This window comes from Polypterus senegalus, chromosome 12, assembly GCF_016835505.1.
Source record: "Polypterus senegalus isolate Bchr_013 chromosome 12, ASM1683550v1, whole genome shotgun sequence".
In the NCBI taxonomy this organism is placed as follows: domain Eukaryota; kingdom Metazoa; phylum Chordata; class Cladistia; order Polypteriformes; family Polypteridae; genus Polypterus; species Polypterus senegalus.
The window spans coordinates 127,819,219-127,836,230 of NC_053165.1; the positions used below are offsets into that span (position 1 = coordinate 127,819,219).

Below are 17,012 nucleotides of genomic sequence, written 5' to 3' on the forward strand. Positions count from 1 at the left end.
CTAATCAAAGTATTATGAGATTTTATGCATATTTTTTTCATATTTACCTCCACATTTTGTTAATTGGGAGAGCAAAAACAGTTCATAAAAATCTTAAGAAGAATCTGACTTTTGCATTAATTAAATAAATTTTAATACTGTATATGGATACATGTGTGTGCAAAGTGCTACATGTTGACAAAAAGAAGACAGAGTATGTGCAAAGATGAATGACATCAAGTTACAAGAAGCAGCCTTTGAAGAAGGACTGGTAATTATATTGAAAACAACAGCCTTATCTTTAAAGGATAAGTTTGATATTTTACAGGTTGAAGTAATTCTTTGATTCTCGAGGGTTTGGGGAGCAGGACTCCCACAAATCCATCAATATATTTTGGACCCACAATTAGTGTATATTGTAAGCATTTTGCACTACATAAGATACAAAAAGTAGTGAGAAACACAAGATAAAAAGATGGCTGTGCAAATAATTTTGTGTGTATATTTATGGTAGTAAACAACAAAAATAATGTCACGGAACAAATTAAATCCAACAAAACCACTAAACACAAAACGATAAACACTCACTACACAGTCCAGTTTCACAGATGGTGGTGTACTTATGAAATGAAATCCTCCATTAACTGCCTCCTGAAAGTTTTGTAATATTGTAATGGCTATGCATATCAATTTACACAAACAAGCAGGCAAAGGACCAGAATATAAATCAAGAAAAAACTGTATTCCGATGCATGTTATTTTAATCCAATTGTGAACTGAAGTATTGAAACTAAAACACACCAGCAGCCTTTGCAACTGCCCGATGATGCAGTACTTCTGTGGTTAAAGTATATTTAAGTAGCAGGACAACAGTGTTGTCTATGGTTTTCCACAATAGGTCACAAAACTTGCAAAATAATTTCCATTTAATTATTGATGACAAACCTGTGGTTAGGCAGATCCACAAATTGTAAACTTGCCAATTGCAGGGGCTGATCTATTCTTCAGAGATATGTAAAATTGTGTTAAGCTTTTTCTGTAAATTAAAAAAAAAATACCCAGCCAGTCCTGATGTTTTATAACGTAACCAATGGGGAAAGAGGCATCACTGGAAAATAAAAGCCTAAAAACTAACTGAATATGTCGTCTTTGAAGCAGCAAAAGTTCTGATATAAGAAAACATGTCTTCTGTGTTTCTAACATGTTTGTGACAACAAAAGAGATCTGCAAATAATAATTTTATTGCATGTTCCTGATACTATTTTTCTTGAGGTAAAGGTAATTTTTTAGGCAACTTAAAGGTAATCACTTGGCCTTCCTGCAAGGAGCTTTCACATAGGTACAAAACTAAATGAACACTATACCAACCATATGACATAAAAAGTTTACTTGGATTTTGTATTTCAAGAAGAAATGTGAAATGTTATTGCAGAGGAAGATAAGTGTCAAGGGAGCACACAGAGCTGGTCTTTTTTTAAACTGGTTGAATCTCATAGTACTGTTTTATTGTTTCGAAAATGACAAGTACAGACATGGCCAAATTTGTTAGTACCCTTACAGCTCATAGAAAAAGTGCTGTATACCTTGTAACGGCCGACCCCTTACCCAGCCAGCAGCTACACTACCAAGACCTGTGGCCTGGATGAATTACTGTGGCGAACCTACATATACCAAGCCGTACCTCTAACAAATAATATTTTCCCCTCAATCGACGGTTTAAACACAAGCACACAAAAGTAGATATGTAAAATAGGTGTATAAATATATTAAATGAAACACAATAACAAAGAATGCAAATTCCACATGTAGAAAATATATATATAGATATGTATATCCCTCCACCAAAGCAGCAATGTGAAAACACCATGTATACAATAACAAACCCTCCCTTGCCCCTGTAACGTATAACAAACTCAAAACATAAATAACAATAAAGAATGAATGCTGAAGTGAACTTGAGTCCAGGTATATTACTGTCCTGAATACGGATGACTGATCAAGAAAAAATGGATGCGTTTGAATCTCCCAAATAAATGGAACAATCTCGGCATGTTTCCTTGGCGTATAGTGCATAATGAAGTCCAACCCTGGGGTTTCTGGCGATAATTGAGCTGTAGTGAACCCAGCGGAATGAGAAACAAACTGGTTACAATGCGTATTGTGAAAAATAGCAGGAATTGATGATCTGTTGTTAAATGAAATCTCCGTCTTTCTCATCCCTCCTCTCTCTTCCTCTTTCCCTCATGATCGTTTAAATAGTAAAGTAAAAATAGCCAGTTGTAACTGAATGTGAACAGGTGCTTTCCATCCTGGGGCTGTGGTCTCTCTCCCTCACCCGTCCCCTCTGCACTTATCGGGACAACATTCACTGATGTACACATAACGAACAGTAAACGGAACAATGGAAATAACACACACTCAGCACATATTGAATACATTATTCCTATGTAGTCCCGCTACAAACTCCTGAAAAGTGATTAACTGAAAAGCAATTCCAATGTATACCTGAATGCCTTTGATATATCATTTAGTAAAGCAAAGCAAGTGTGAAAAGAGAAAATATTCCTTATTCTACAAAGATATTCTAAAACGGCCTGGACACATTTGTTGGTATCCCTAGAAAAAATCATAAATAATTGGATTACAGTGATTTTTTTTCAAACTAGCTGTCAGTCATTCAGAATATTTAAATGGAGAAAAGTAGTTACTCTGCTCTTTGGTATTATTGTGTGTCCCACACTGAACATAGACCAGAAAAGGCAAAGGAGAGAGTTGTCCGAAGAGATCAGAAAGAAAATTATAAGACCATCTCCAAGCAGCTTGATGTTCCTGTGACAACAGTTGCAAATATTAAGATGCTTAGGATCCAAGGGAATGTACCCAACCTCCCCAAACATGACAAAAAGAAAGTCAAGCCCAGAATGGGCAGAAGGATGCCAAGGACAAGTTTCAAAGAGATACAAGCTCAACTGCAAGGTCAAGGCTTTTTGAGTTACAGTGGGCTCAATAGAAGAAGATGAAGGACTAAAAAAAGACAGACTGGAATTTACTAAAGTGGATACTGACAAGCCACAATGCTCCTGGGGGAATATTCCTTGGACAGATGAGACAAAACTATAGCTTTTTGGCAAGTCACTTCGGCTATGTGTCCACAGATGGAAAAAAAAATTAAGCTTTCAAAGAAAATACCATACTTACTGTGAAACATGCAGAAGACTTTGTTATGTTTTGGGGCTGTTTTGAGACTGTTCAGGGAACAATGAAATCTAAAGCCTATGAAGAAATTCTGGAGTGAAAATGTTCTGGCCAGTATGGAAATTGCAACAGGATAATGACCCAAAACACGCTACTAAAAGCACCCAAGAATGGCTAAGAACTAAACATTGGACTATTCTATAAGCCCTAATTTTAATCATAACAGACATCTATGGAAAGAACTAAACCAAGCAGTCTGGAGAAGGCTGCCTTAAAACCTGACACACCTGGAGCAGTTTGCTCAGGAAGAGTGGGATAAACTACTTGTTGACAAGTGCCAATGAATCAAGGAGAGCTAAGGTAATCACTTATTTGCAGTTGTTATATCTAAAGGTTGGGCAGCAAAATATTAAGTTAAGGGTCCAAACATTTTTGTCCACCAGCAATGACATGAGATTCTCGGTTAATACCAAAATAAAATTTATTTAGTGCTTCAATGCTTTGAAAGGACATCTCCCTATCAGCCTTCTTAACGTTAGACCCGAGTGTTACGCGGGTTGTGAAAACCTTGCTAAAAGCGTTAGTCCTCAGGCATATGTACAGATATGTTGTAAAAGCTAGCCCGGCCAGAGACAGACACGACAACGCAGTGTCCACAACACACACGTTTATTTACACAAATATTTACACGACTGCACAGGCCTTGGTTCCTTCGGCCACCTCCACTCCTGTCTCACAAGCTCCGTCTTTCTTCCACCCGACTCCGGCTCCCTGATTTAAGTAAGGCGGCCACTTTTATCCTGTCCCGGATGGGCACCAGGTGCCTGGTGATGAACTTCCGGCAGCACCCCCCAGTGTTGCAGAAGTGCTGACCTTGCATCCGGAAGCACTACGGGCATAAACCATCCCTGGTCTTTCAGCACTTTCTGGTGTCCCAGATGTGCTGTCTCCCAGAGACCAAGAGCGCCAGGTTCCCAGGGAAAAGAAGTGCCGCTCTCCCAGTTCCGCCTTCCTCCAGGCATCCAGGCGGGGGAGGGTTCCTGGCCACCTATTACAATGCCTTGCGTAAGCGTTAGAACCGAGAATCACTTAGGGTGTAAAAGTGCTATAAATGCTGCCGTTTTTTGGAGAAATTATGTCTGAGTGTAGGTTTTCACTAATTATGAAATATTTACACTTTACCATCAATGAAGATTTTGATGAGAATACCCATCCTGCACCCAAACTGAAGAAAATTTGTGAGATATACCAGGCCATTGTAACAAAATGTCAAGAGCATTTACATTCCAGACCATTATGTCAGCATCAATGAAAGTTTCATGGTTTATAAGGACACACTGTCATGGATAAATACATTGCATCAAAAAGAGCAAGATTTGGCACAAAGTTTTACTAGCTTTGTGAACTTAAAATGGGATAGATTTGGAATTTGGTTCTGTATACAGGAAAAGTGACAATGTTTGATCCGAAATACAATCAGTATGGTGTTGCTACGTTATTGGAGCAGACTTTGATAGATGCTCTGCTGGATCAAGGTTACTCTTTAACCATGGACAATTTTTATACATTATCTGAGCTATTTAATAATAAAATTATTAACATTTTATTTATATTGCGCCTTTCCCATGATGAAGGTGCTTCTTGCTGCATCTTACTTGATATCTTGCTGAAAAGAAAGACTGACAGATATGGAACAATGCATTCCAAACATTGTGACATGCCTAAAGAGTTTGGCAGAGCTAAATTACAGCGAGGTGTGTTAGTAGCTTGGCAAAAAGGTAAAGCTGAAATAGAAAGACAAGAAAGATGTTTGTCTTCTTAGCACTATACATAATGCAGCTACAGTCACTGCACAGGCAAAAGGCAACAAGCAGGTTAAGAAGCCTTGTGCTGTGGTCAACTACAATAGCACAATGGGAGACATAGATCACAATGGGAGACATAGATCATGCAGATCAGGAATTGATTTTCTATCATGTGTAGATAGATGCCAAAGGGCCTGGAATGGGCATCCTGGCCAGAAGAGGGGATGGTTCTTTACCATCCTTGCCTGTTAGAAGCCTCTCATCCAGGAAGGAGAAAAGGATCATACCCAGAAGGAAGGACCGGAAGAGATGGAAAGACAGTCCACTGAAAAGGACAGATGTCTCGGAGTGGAGTGGAGTGGAGTGGAGGAGGGTAGTGCTGTAGGGAGAAGGAAAGTGTTGTGGAGAGGAAGACCTGTGTTTGTATGTGTGTTTTTGTTACTATAGTAGGTAGTTATAATAAACCATTCCTTTATTTTAACCTGGGACTCTTTGTGTGTTTGTGGCTCGCTGATGCCCCAGTATCCTTCACACCGGTTATATAGGGGCAAAAAATGAAACACTACAAAAAGATATTTCATCATCTGGTGGTACAGTGCATTTGGAATGCATTTGTCTTATACAAACAAAAAGTTGGCGAAACAGTATCTCATGCAAACTTTACATGCCAACTTGTAGAACAAATCATTGCCGCACATCCACCGTCCACACTATTGCTAAAGAGATACGGTCAACCCGGCACATTAAGGGACAATCCAGAACGTTTTACTGGTTGACTTTTTACTGATTATATACCTCCACCAGAAAAAAACAGAATCCAATTCATACATGTGCAGTGTTCTGTTCAAAAACTGATAAATCTGTAAAGAAAATCCGAAAAGAAACACACTATTATTGCACCAACTATGATGTTGAATTGTGTCTTTCACTGTGTTTTAAGATTTACCACACAAAGGACTCATTTTGAGATTATATATTGTTTTGGCACCATTAGTAGTAGTATTATTACTGTTATTATTATTTTTGGTATTATTGTTTATTTCATATTTTTATTTTTACTCATCGTTACTATTATTATTTGTATCACTATTATACTTTTGAGATTTAATAAAAATGTAATTTTTCATGCCAAAAAAAATCCAGCACTTTAAGTTTTTTTTGGGAATTAAATGCAATGATAAGAAGGTTAATATGACATGTTTTAACAGAAACACATAATCATTGAAACATGAAGTTAGCAGGATAAGCAAAACCATATGCTTCATTGATAAATAAGAATCTGCAAATGCTAAATTTGTCATTTGTTTGCTTTTTGAAAGCCAACTAATGTTCTTGAGTATAACCCATAACTAAAAGCATACATCACATATCTGAATGGTATGTTGAAAAATGTAAATTTGTCTCAAAGTTTTAAATCTGAGTACAGGTAACATTAGTCCAATTCATTTTCTAATTCTAGTCTTGTGCACAGGCACAAGAAATATCAAAGTCTGATCATTTATGTAAGAAACCTTGAAAACAGAAAAACAAAGGCTGTTTAACAGGAGCTCTGAAATAAAGCATTAATGTAAAACTGACAAGTTTGATTTCACACAGGAAGCTTTAAAGTTGGGACAAATGATAAAAAAGGATGGACAGATTTGGAAAATGTATGATTTTTGACATTTGAATTAATTTGATTCATCTGTTAAATATTGATATTTAATAATATTTTAACCAGCTTATGATGTAAATATAAATCTTACAAAAGGAAATGTTATAAAACTAATGGAGTAGTTCTCTGACAAAAGAGACTTAAAGCTTACTGTTACAAAAACAGCTTTAAAGGGTTTGATTAAGTGGAAATCTTCAGAATTATATTGGAATTCATTAATTCAACAGTACAGATATAATAATATTTGAATTTTTATTTTTATTATGGATTTTAAGTAGTATTTTTCACTTACTGAGCAGAAACCCTATGCTGAAATCCCCAAAGACTATAAACATCCATTTGCTGTTACACTTGGGGAACTCTTTCTCTGCCACACATTAAAATTTAAGCCCTGCATTGTATTTTGATATTTATGAATGCGAATACTTGATTTCTTAAATGGTAGTTGGATTACACTAAATAGATATAGCAGTATTTTAAAGTATGTTATTGTTAGTATTTATATATTTTATATTTTGTTACAGAAAGATGCTCAATATTGTTCACTTCAATAATACAGGTATTTTAATAAAAAGTATCAAATAATTTCACTGGTATTGGTATCAATTACAAAAATTCTGGTATTGTGACATCACCAATGGAAATTATGTTCAGAAATTATAATGTATGGTACGGCACATAATGTACAATATGGCACATTCTGCTCTGCTCTGACTAGGACAATGTCTTAATATAAATAAGGTATTTTTAAAAAATAGTAAGTTGTACAGAACAGACAAAAATTTAAAATAGCTCAAGTATAATAAGTAAAGACAACGGAAAGGGTGTGGAATTTTAACAAAAATTAAATTGTGAATAAGAAAACATTTGTCACTTTCATAATTATAATTTCTTACCTAATATAACTAACTAATACGTCCCTAAATAACAAAAGCACTTCATATATACAAAAGATATTCTGAGAACCTCAAACCTAAGTACAGTTTAATTAGGATGTGAAACTTACCTTTGATAAAGCAGTTCCTCTTCAGAGAAAAATATTAAAGTGAAAAGGGATTTTCAATTTAATGATACCACACAGACTCCTAATTAAAAATGACAAAAATTAGAGCTTAAACTGAGAAGAAAACCAAAATCTCAGAATTCTACCATGCTGTACTGAATTACAGTATTAAAAATAAAAGCCCTCTTCAAGATTTTGTCTGACAAATGCTACAAATTATTGGATGATAATATTAGTAACCCAAACTTTATTTAGAATAAAAAATAACCTAATAAGGAATATTTTTGTGTTTGTTGTATCATTTATAATAACTAGTTTTTTTAGTTTTTGTTTTATTATTCTGTATTATTGTTTTAATTTATGTATATATAGTGTCTTTGATTATTATGAAAAGTACTTTTAAGTAAAATGAACTATTATTATTAATCCCAGCTAACATTACATATATAATAATTAACATATACAATTATAAGGTTTCAGTCTATAACATTCAATTTACAAATTTTGTACTACTAGCTTGAATAACATGTTCAATTATGGGCTATAGATCATTCATTATTAACACTAGAATTACCAGAGCCTACAAAAAAACTAGTAAATCCAGCCCACCTTAAATCCGTTCGAACCTCTCCGTCAGCATCTTTTGTCTTGTAAATGTGCCGATTAAGACAAGCAGCAAGCAGCTGGCTATTCCATCCCCCCACTGTTGCAGAAAGTTCACAAAGTTCTTCCAGCTCATACCTTGTTTGATTATCTGGGAGTGAACTGCTGGAGTTTTAGAGTGGAAATAATAGATCGTTATTTGGAACACATGCATTTCATGTGTGTTCCATTTCTACAGTAATCTGTGTAAACACATTGTTAAAACAGAAACTTTTTCATATTTTAGAAATGTTACAAAATTTAGGCATTTCTTTTGTTATACTTGTACCTTTAGTGAAAGTGTTTATTTCATATTTGTATTTCAGGCTTCACACATTATACACTGTACATTTCATGTCTAAATTTTTTCAATCTATACTAATAAACGGCAAAGCCCTCACTGACTCACTCACTGACTGACTGACTCATCACTAATTCTCCAACTTCCCGTGTAGGTAGAAGGCTGAAATTTGGTAGGGTTATTCCTTACAGCTTCCTTACAAAAGTTGGGCAGGTTTCATTTTGAAATTCTACGCGTAATGGTCATAACTGGAAGCTGTTTTTCTCCATTTACTGTAATGGAGATGAGCTTGAAACCCGTGGGGGCGGAGTTTCGTGTGACATCATCACGCCTTCCACGTAATCACGCAAGAAAACATGCATTATATAATTGAGAAGGCAGCGAAACAATAAGAAGCGAGCGAGTGACATATACAACCATATTCATGAGTTCAGCTACTTCGGAAACAAAGCACGATGTAAACCTAAACTTTAAATTAAGTTCATAGACAGGCTGTCGCTGGCGTTTGCAATTTAGTGCCTACGCATATAAGGCCGTCCGTCAGCGGCAATTCAATAGCAAACTGCCACGGGTAAATATTCACGGGTGAAGGACTGTCCTTATGCAGAGGAAAATGAGATGGTCAGGGTGGTGTTTGGCACAAACTCAGCGAAACTGCGAGAGAAAGTTTTAAGTGCCGGGACTTCGGTAACATTAGATACAGCCATGGACATAGCACGACATGGCACCAGCACAGCTGGGAAACTTTGATGCATGAACACCGAGCGACTCACGTGAACTGACGCAGTGCACAGACAAAAAGCAACAGTTCCAAAGAGCGCTGAACAAAAAACGAATTACACAATTGAAAAGGCAGCAAAAAATATGAAGCGTCTGATACATACAAGCATATTCATAAATGCAGCTACTGTGGAAACAAAGCACACGGTGGAAAAAGTCAATGTCCCACTAAAGGAAGACAGTGTAAAAAAAACCCGTGCATGCAGTGTGTCAGGTCTCAGATAAAGAAGAAGACGAGCTGTTTATTGATGCAGTAAGAAATGAATCGATGAATGAAGCCTGTGGAAAAAGTCAATGTCCCGCTAAAGGAAGACAGTGTAAAAAAAAAAACGTGCATGCAGTGTGTTGGGTCTCAGATAAAGAAGAAGACGAGCTGTTTATTGATGCAGTAAGAAACGAATCAATGAATGAAACCTGTCATCGTTACAACGATTGACAAACACGGAATGTAACTTGAACACAACACATCCTACAAATACGAACCTGATTGAAAGAAATAATGATAATCAAATCCTTGATGACAGCAACACTCAGTAAAACTCACAAAACAATTACTGTATATTGACAGTCATGTTACGTTATTTTTAAAATGTTCCCTTTTCTTTTTCATAGCTTCTTTAACACACTACGTCTCCGCTGCAATACGCGGGTATATATATATATGTATATATATACCCCGATCTACATACTCGAATAATGGATACTTTATTCGCCATCAATGATTGTTTTGGTAAAGCCATACTCAGTGTATTCATTAGATGAATGGTAAAAAAGTAAGAGCGAGGGGAGGATGACTTATTGAGGCATGCAAGCAAAACCACAATAGCACGGGGGCTCGATGTACGAAAAAATATATCTTTTAAAGTTCTATTTACTCCATATGTGTCAAACTCAAGGCCCGAGGCAACATCCGCCCGGGCGTAATTATATCCGCCCATGAGATCATTTTATATGCTGTATTATTGTTATTAATGGCCCGGGATATGAAGCACTGGTAACACAATAAACTACAGATCCCATAATGCAGCGCTTCAGCTGCCTTGCCGAACACTTACCATGTCCCCGCCGTCTCTTCAGTCGCTTCCTTACTTTGCGAAGGAAGCAGCTTTCTCAGAGCTTCTGCACTGTTTTATAAACGAACGATATATAAGGAAGTCCTTTTTCCTTGCTTCGCCAACGAAGCAGCCTTTTTATTTAATCCACGGGTTCTCTTCTGTGTTCACTGCGGTGTCTTCTTTCGTTTACGAAGCCGCCAAGGAAGCAGCTTTTCACAGCTTCTGCACTGTTTTAAAACGAACGACATATAAGAAAGTGCTTTTTCCTTGCTTCACCAACAAAGCAACCTTTTTATTTAATTCACGGGTTCTCTTCTATTTTATTGTTCATTTGTTACGATTGTTACAGTTATTGTGTAGGTTTTATTTAATCCACGGGTTCTCTTCTGTGTTCACTGTGGTGTCTTCTTTCGTTTACGACCTTCGCCAAGGACGCGAAACTTACAACCACCGAAACTTTGTAACGGAACAAGACTTCAGGTCACATCTCTACAAAACAACCTAATTGAAGCAACTATATTTACTGGCTGTGCCTCAGGTGACACAGTGCACAATTATTAGGCAAGTGAGTATTTTGACCATATCATCATTTTTAATGCGTATATTCCAACTCCAAGCTGTATTAACTTGAATGCTTATTGGATTTAAGCACGCCAGGTGATGTGTATTTGTGTAATGAGGGAGGGTGTGGCCTAAGGAGATCAACACCCTATATCAAGGTGTGCAGAATTATTAGGCAGCTAGTTTTCCTCAGGCAAAATGGGCCAAAAGAGATTTAACTGACTCTGAAAAGTCAAAATTGTAAAAAGTCTTTCAGAGGGATGCAGCACTTTTGAATTGCTAAGATATTGGTGTGTGATCACAGAACCATCAAACATTTTGTTGCAAATAGTCAACAGGGTCGCAAGAAACGTGTTGAGAACAAAAGACGCAAATTAGCTGCCAAAGATTTGAGAAGAATCAAACGTGAAGCTACCAGGAACCCATTATCCTCCAGTACTTTCATATTCCAGAGCTGCAACCTACCTGGAGTGCCCAGAAGTACAAGGTGTTCAGTGCTCAAAGACATGGCCAAGGTAAGGAGGGCTGAAACCCAACCACCACTGAACAAGAAACATAAGTTGAAACGTCAAAACTGGGCCAAGAAATATCTGAAGACAGATTTTTTCAAAGGTTTTATGGACCGATGAGATGAGAGTGACTCTTGATGGACCAGATGGATGGACCTGTGGATCAGTAATGGCACAGAGCTCCACCCAACGTGGAGGTGGGGTACTGGTATGAGCTGGTATTTTTAAAGATGAGCTAGTTGGACCTTTTGCATTGAAGATGAACTCAAAATCAACTCCCAAACCTACTGCCAGTTTTTCAAGACACTTTCTTCAAACAGTGATACAGGAAAAGACCATGATTTTTATGCAGGCCAATGCTCCATCACTTGCATCGAAGTTCTCACTGCGTGGCCAGCCAGTAAAGGCCTTAAAGATGAAGGAATAATGACATGGCCCCTTCCTCATCTGACCTAAACCCTATCGAGAACTTGTGGGCACTTCTTAAACGCTAGATTTACGGGGAGAAAACAATACACCTCTCTGAAGAGTGTCTGGGAGGCTGTAGTCACTGCTCCACAAAAGCTGATCGTCAACAGATCAAGAAACTGACAGACTCCATGAATGGAAAGGCTTATGACTGTTATTGGAAAGAAGGGTGGCTATATTGGTCATTGATTGATTGATTTATTTTTTTGAAATGTCAGAGATGTTTATTTGTAAATTTTGAGGTGTTTGTTTATTATTCTCACTATAACAGATGAAAATAAACAAGTGAGATGGGAAAATTTTCATTTTTCCTTTAGTTGCATAATAAATCTGCACACTAATAGTTGCCTAATAATTGTGCACATATGTATTCCCCTGATGATGTTCACACTCACATTTCCGCTGTGAAACATTCAGGTTTCAGGTTTATTAACATTTTGGATTGACTGATAGCACTGTGTTTGTTCCATATTAAAATTAATCCTCAAAAATACAACTTGCCTAATAATTGTGCACAACCCTATAAAGCTCCAACACTTCACTCAAAGATAAACACTGAGCACTGAGAAACTTCTTTGCGAAATGAACTGCAGCGGTGGGCAGGGGGATGGCATACCAGGCTGCTTGCTGATAATCGACACATTTACAGGACAAAAGACTCTGACGGAGAGGTGAGAATGGATTTAAGGTGGGCCGGATTTACAAGCTTTCTCGTAGGCTTTGGTAATTCTAGTGTTAAATACTTAAGAAGAACATTAGAGTATTCAAATTATCAGTCTTGCATCAACAACATGTTTCAGTGCCATAACTCTATCCTACATAATACTTCCACATGGAAAGGTAGATACAGTGGAACTTCAGTTCATGACCATAATTCGTTCCAAAACTCTGGTCGTAAACCGATTTGGTCATGAACCGAAGTAATTTCCCCCATAGGACTGTATGTAAATACAATTAATCCATTCCAGACCGTACGAACTGTATGTAAATATATTTTTTTAAGCACAAACATAGTTAATTACACCATAGAATGCACAGCGTAATAGTAAACTAAATGTAAAAACATTGAATAACACTGAGAAAACCTTGAACAGAGAAAACCAACACTGCAAGAGTTTGCGCTATAGTGTTACGAACCGCTCGCTAAAAACACATTTTTTAATGAGGTTTAAACACAGGGAAAAAAATGAACATTTGAAAAATCTGTAATTTAATAAACCACCAAGAAAAGTAACATTGCAACAATGCACACTACGAACCGATCACTGTAAACTGAAGTGAAGTGGAGGTTAAAATCCAATAGAAAAAAATCTTCATTAAATACAACGAGGTTAAAACAATGCTCGGATCTGTCTCTTTAAAAACAAGCCTGGTGCATTCTTTAACTGCCTTCTCAGCCTTATGCGTCCATCCGTCTCTCTCTCGTGTGTATATGTGTGTGTGTGTGTGTGTGTGTGCGTGTGTCTCTCTCTCTCTCGCCTGTGTGTATGTCACTCTCTCCAGCACGCCTGTGTGTGTGTCTCTCTCTCCGGCACGCGCTTGTGTGTGTGTCTCTCTCAGGTGCCTGCCTGTGTGTGTCTCTCTCGCGGGAGCGCCTGTGTGTGTGTGTGTCTCTCTCGTGTGCGGGTGTCTCTCTTTCTCTCGCTCTGTCTCTTTCTAGCTCCCTGCACAGGGAATGCACAGGGAGAGACTGAACACGTGCGGAAATCATTGGCGTGCACAAACCGAAAGGGAAACTGGCTTGTTCATATCGTGAACAGATGCAAAAGTTTGGTGAACTTTTTGGTCGTAAACCGATTTGTACGTGTTCCGAGGCGTTCGTGAACTGAGGTTCCACTGTACTGATTAGGAAAGGTAACATATTGTAATCAAATAAGGTAACTTAGTCATTAAAACAAATTTTTAACAGACAATTCTAAAGTCTAAAGTTAAATTTGTGGAGTACAATTTGACACGCACTACTGAATTCTTGAAATATTTTGTGTCATTTTATTAACTAGAAGCATATTCTTATAATCTGGAATAGATCTGATAATGTAATACAATCATTCAAAGTAATGTCAAGAAATAGTTATCAATTGCATTTTACTAGGTGAAAAAGTATCATCTGAATGAGAATTATAATATCTTTCTAGCATATGACAATAAAACAACTAAAAAAAAAAAAAAACTAAAATGTATTTGAGAAAAGAAAATGAAAATAGATAGACAGTAGACAATGGATGGATGAAAATTATATATTTAACATAAAACAATAGAAATATGATTTAGCTGGCTCTTGACTATTGATGGATCTTGGTCTGAGGAGTAGGGGTTATTTGTAGAAATCTGAGAGTTTTGGAGAGTCGTAGTCGTCAGCCATAAGACCCAAAATCTACCATAAACTACCAGAGCTGCCAATAGTCTCAAGCCTATTCTTTTGAGAAGGAGTTGCAGATTCTTCTTGTCCCAAGAAACATTATAGTATTACAGAAATCACCAAATATTGGCTTGTGGCTAGAACAAGAACAGTGTCATGCACTCAGTCGTCACTGTGAAATTGACACTAAGCTGACATGAACAGTAGAAAGAGCCAAATAGTTGCATGGGCACAGCCTATACACAACCTCCAGGGGCTGCATACCAGACAGTACCTGTTGTAAATGAAACAGGTCACCAATGGAGTGCTAAGCATTCACATTTTTATTACTAATGGATACAGTAATATTTCTGGTGTGAAACTGGACACTATATTATTTCCTATTGCCAAATTATTATAACTAATGTCATCTAATAAAATAACTGAAGAGACCAAGTAGTTCCAGAGAGAGACAACCAATGATACAGAAGCTGCATCAATAAAAATAAATACCATGGGCAAATGTTTGTATGTACTCTGTGTGTGTGATTTTTTTTTCCTCCAACTATTTTTCTCTTCCTCTGAAATCCAAAAATATGCATTAGGTTAACTGCTTATTCCAAACTGCCCTGTGTTTAAGTGTGGGTGTTTGTGAGAATGTCACCCTGTCCAGGATTGGTTACTGCTTGTGACCCTAAAGTATGTAAAGCAGATCTGAGAGTACTGCTATTTATTTTGTATTCAAAAAAAAGTTATACACATACTATTATATAAATAAACACATAAAGTAGAATCACTTTACACAAAATAGAAGTAATTCTGGTGTTTCATTTGCCAGGAAGAATCTGACAATCCATAAAGTCTGCAATGTGAACAGGAAATAGCAAAAGTGGATAATTCTTTAAAGGATTAAATACATTTGAAATAAACAGTTTATGCTGTATATATGTATGTATATATATCCAACCTAAAAAAGGATAAACATCTGTGTGTGCATCTATGTATTAATCCGGTTGCTATGCCTCTGCTATATGCCATTTAGAATGGAATTTGTAAAAGCAGTACTAATGTTTTTGTGATACACTATCTGTTGGAATGAAAAATACAATGCATTCTATTACTATAGGCATTACAAAACACTTTGCAATATATGTTTTTGCCCCTTTCCTGCAATCCAATTTTTGTTTATTTGTCATAATGAATGGTTTCAGATCTGTAGACAAAATGCAATGTTAGATAAAGAGAACCAGAAAAAACATACTACACCATTTTTCTTTGGTTGCAGCACTATAATGTTATTATTTCATTTGGTTACATTGTTCACTCAAGCATTTATTTTTCATATTTTTTCTTCAGTTGTACATTCAAGCATATATTTGTTCCTGTTTATTTAAGTTATATTAATATGCCTTTAATTTGACAGCCATAGCCAGATAATTATGTTCTAACACTGAATTGTGTGTTTACCTTAACTTACTGCAAACTGCAATTACATTTACAGGCTGAAAATGTATTTGGCCCACACAACAAATTGAATATGTTTAATTCTGGGAATATTTTCTCCCTGTAAATGTACTATAGTGACATCTTCATGACTACAGTAAAGAAGACACATCAGTCGCTAATGTAGACAACCAAAGGAAGAACTTTTTATGAAGGAGTGAGGCTCAAGACAGGAGTGAAGTATGCATTGTACAGAAAAGAACAAATGAAATTAAGTGCCCACATCCTCTCTGTTCTTGTTGTGGCAGATCATTTAACTGACCTGTACTAGAATTTGAACCGACTAAGGGACGGCATCATTTCAAGCGTGTCTTTAACTCAAGGATGTCACTTTTTCCTCTACTTTTCTCTCCCTCCCTTTTTGCTTCTGGAAAAGAATCACCTGTACTTACAGCCACAGCATCTGGCACCTGCAGTCGAGCGTTATAGATTTTGCTAACCACATCTTCCTTAAATGCTGCTGAACTTTCCATCTTTCACTTCACAGCTCAATCTCCATGACAGACATGATACTGTTCCTTTTTGTTGTCTAACAGACTCAGTGCCACTCTTTGTGTACCCTGCCCATCGCTACTGCAAGCAAGTTTAATTTGCATAAACCAGCAAGCCCTGAACATTCATCTGGTACGGTTTCTTTCCTGGCTTTGTCTCAGTGCTGTGCTAACAATGTACCCAGTGCATTTGTACAGACTACTCGCTACAGTATTATTTATGTACTAATAAAAGAAAAACTATCTGTGTTGAGGATATTTGCTTCTCTACCTACTCTAATCAACTCTCTTTTTTGTTATTTCTCACCCAAGGAAAAAAACTCATCCTTGAACCATCACCCTATCGTGGTGGAGGGATTTGCGTGTTCCAATGATCCTAGGAGCTATGTTGTCCGGGGCTTTATGCCCCTGGTAGGGTCACCCAAGGCAAACTGGTCCTAGGTGAGGGATGAGACAAAGAGCGGTTCAACAAACCTCCAATGAAGAGCAAAAACATTGGACAACGTTTTCCCTTGCCCGGACGCGGGTCACTGGGGCCCCGCTCTGGAGCCAGGCCTGGAGGTGGGGCTTGATGGCGAGCGCCTGGTGGCCAGGCCTGCACCCATGGGGCTTGGCCGGGCACAGCCTGAAGAGGTCACGTGGGTCCTCCTTCCCATGGGCTCACCACCTATGGGAGGGGCCAAGGAGGTCGGGTGCAGTGTGAGTTGGGTGGTGGCTGAAGGCAGGGA

General features: G+C 37.4%; 1 protein-coding gene across 1 annotated transcript in view; it reads right to left on the minus strand.

Annotated features, from left to right (window-relative positions):
• malt3 (MALT paracaspase 3) overlaps positions 1 to 17,012 on the minus strand; it is a 130,778-nt gene that overhangs the window by 83,968 nt on the left and 29,798 nt on the right. The window contains 1 exon segment of the mRNA XM_039773400.1: positions 7,640 to 7,718. The gene's annotated coding sequence lies outside the window, so the exon portion shown is untranslated.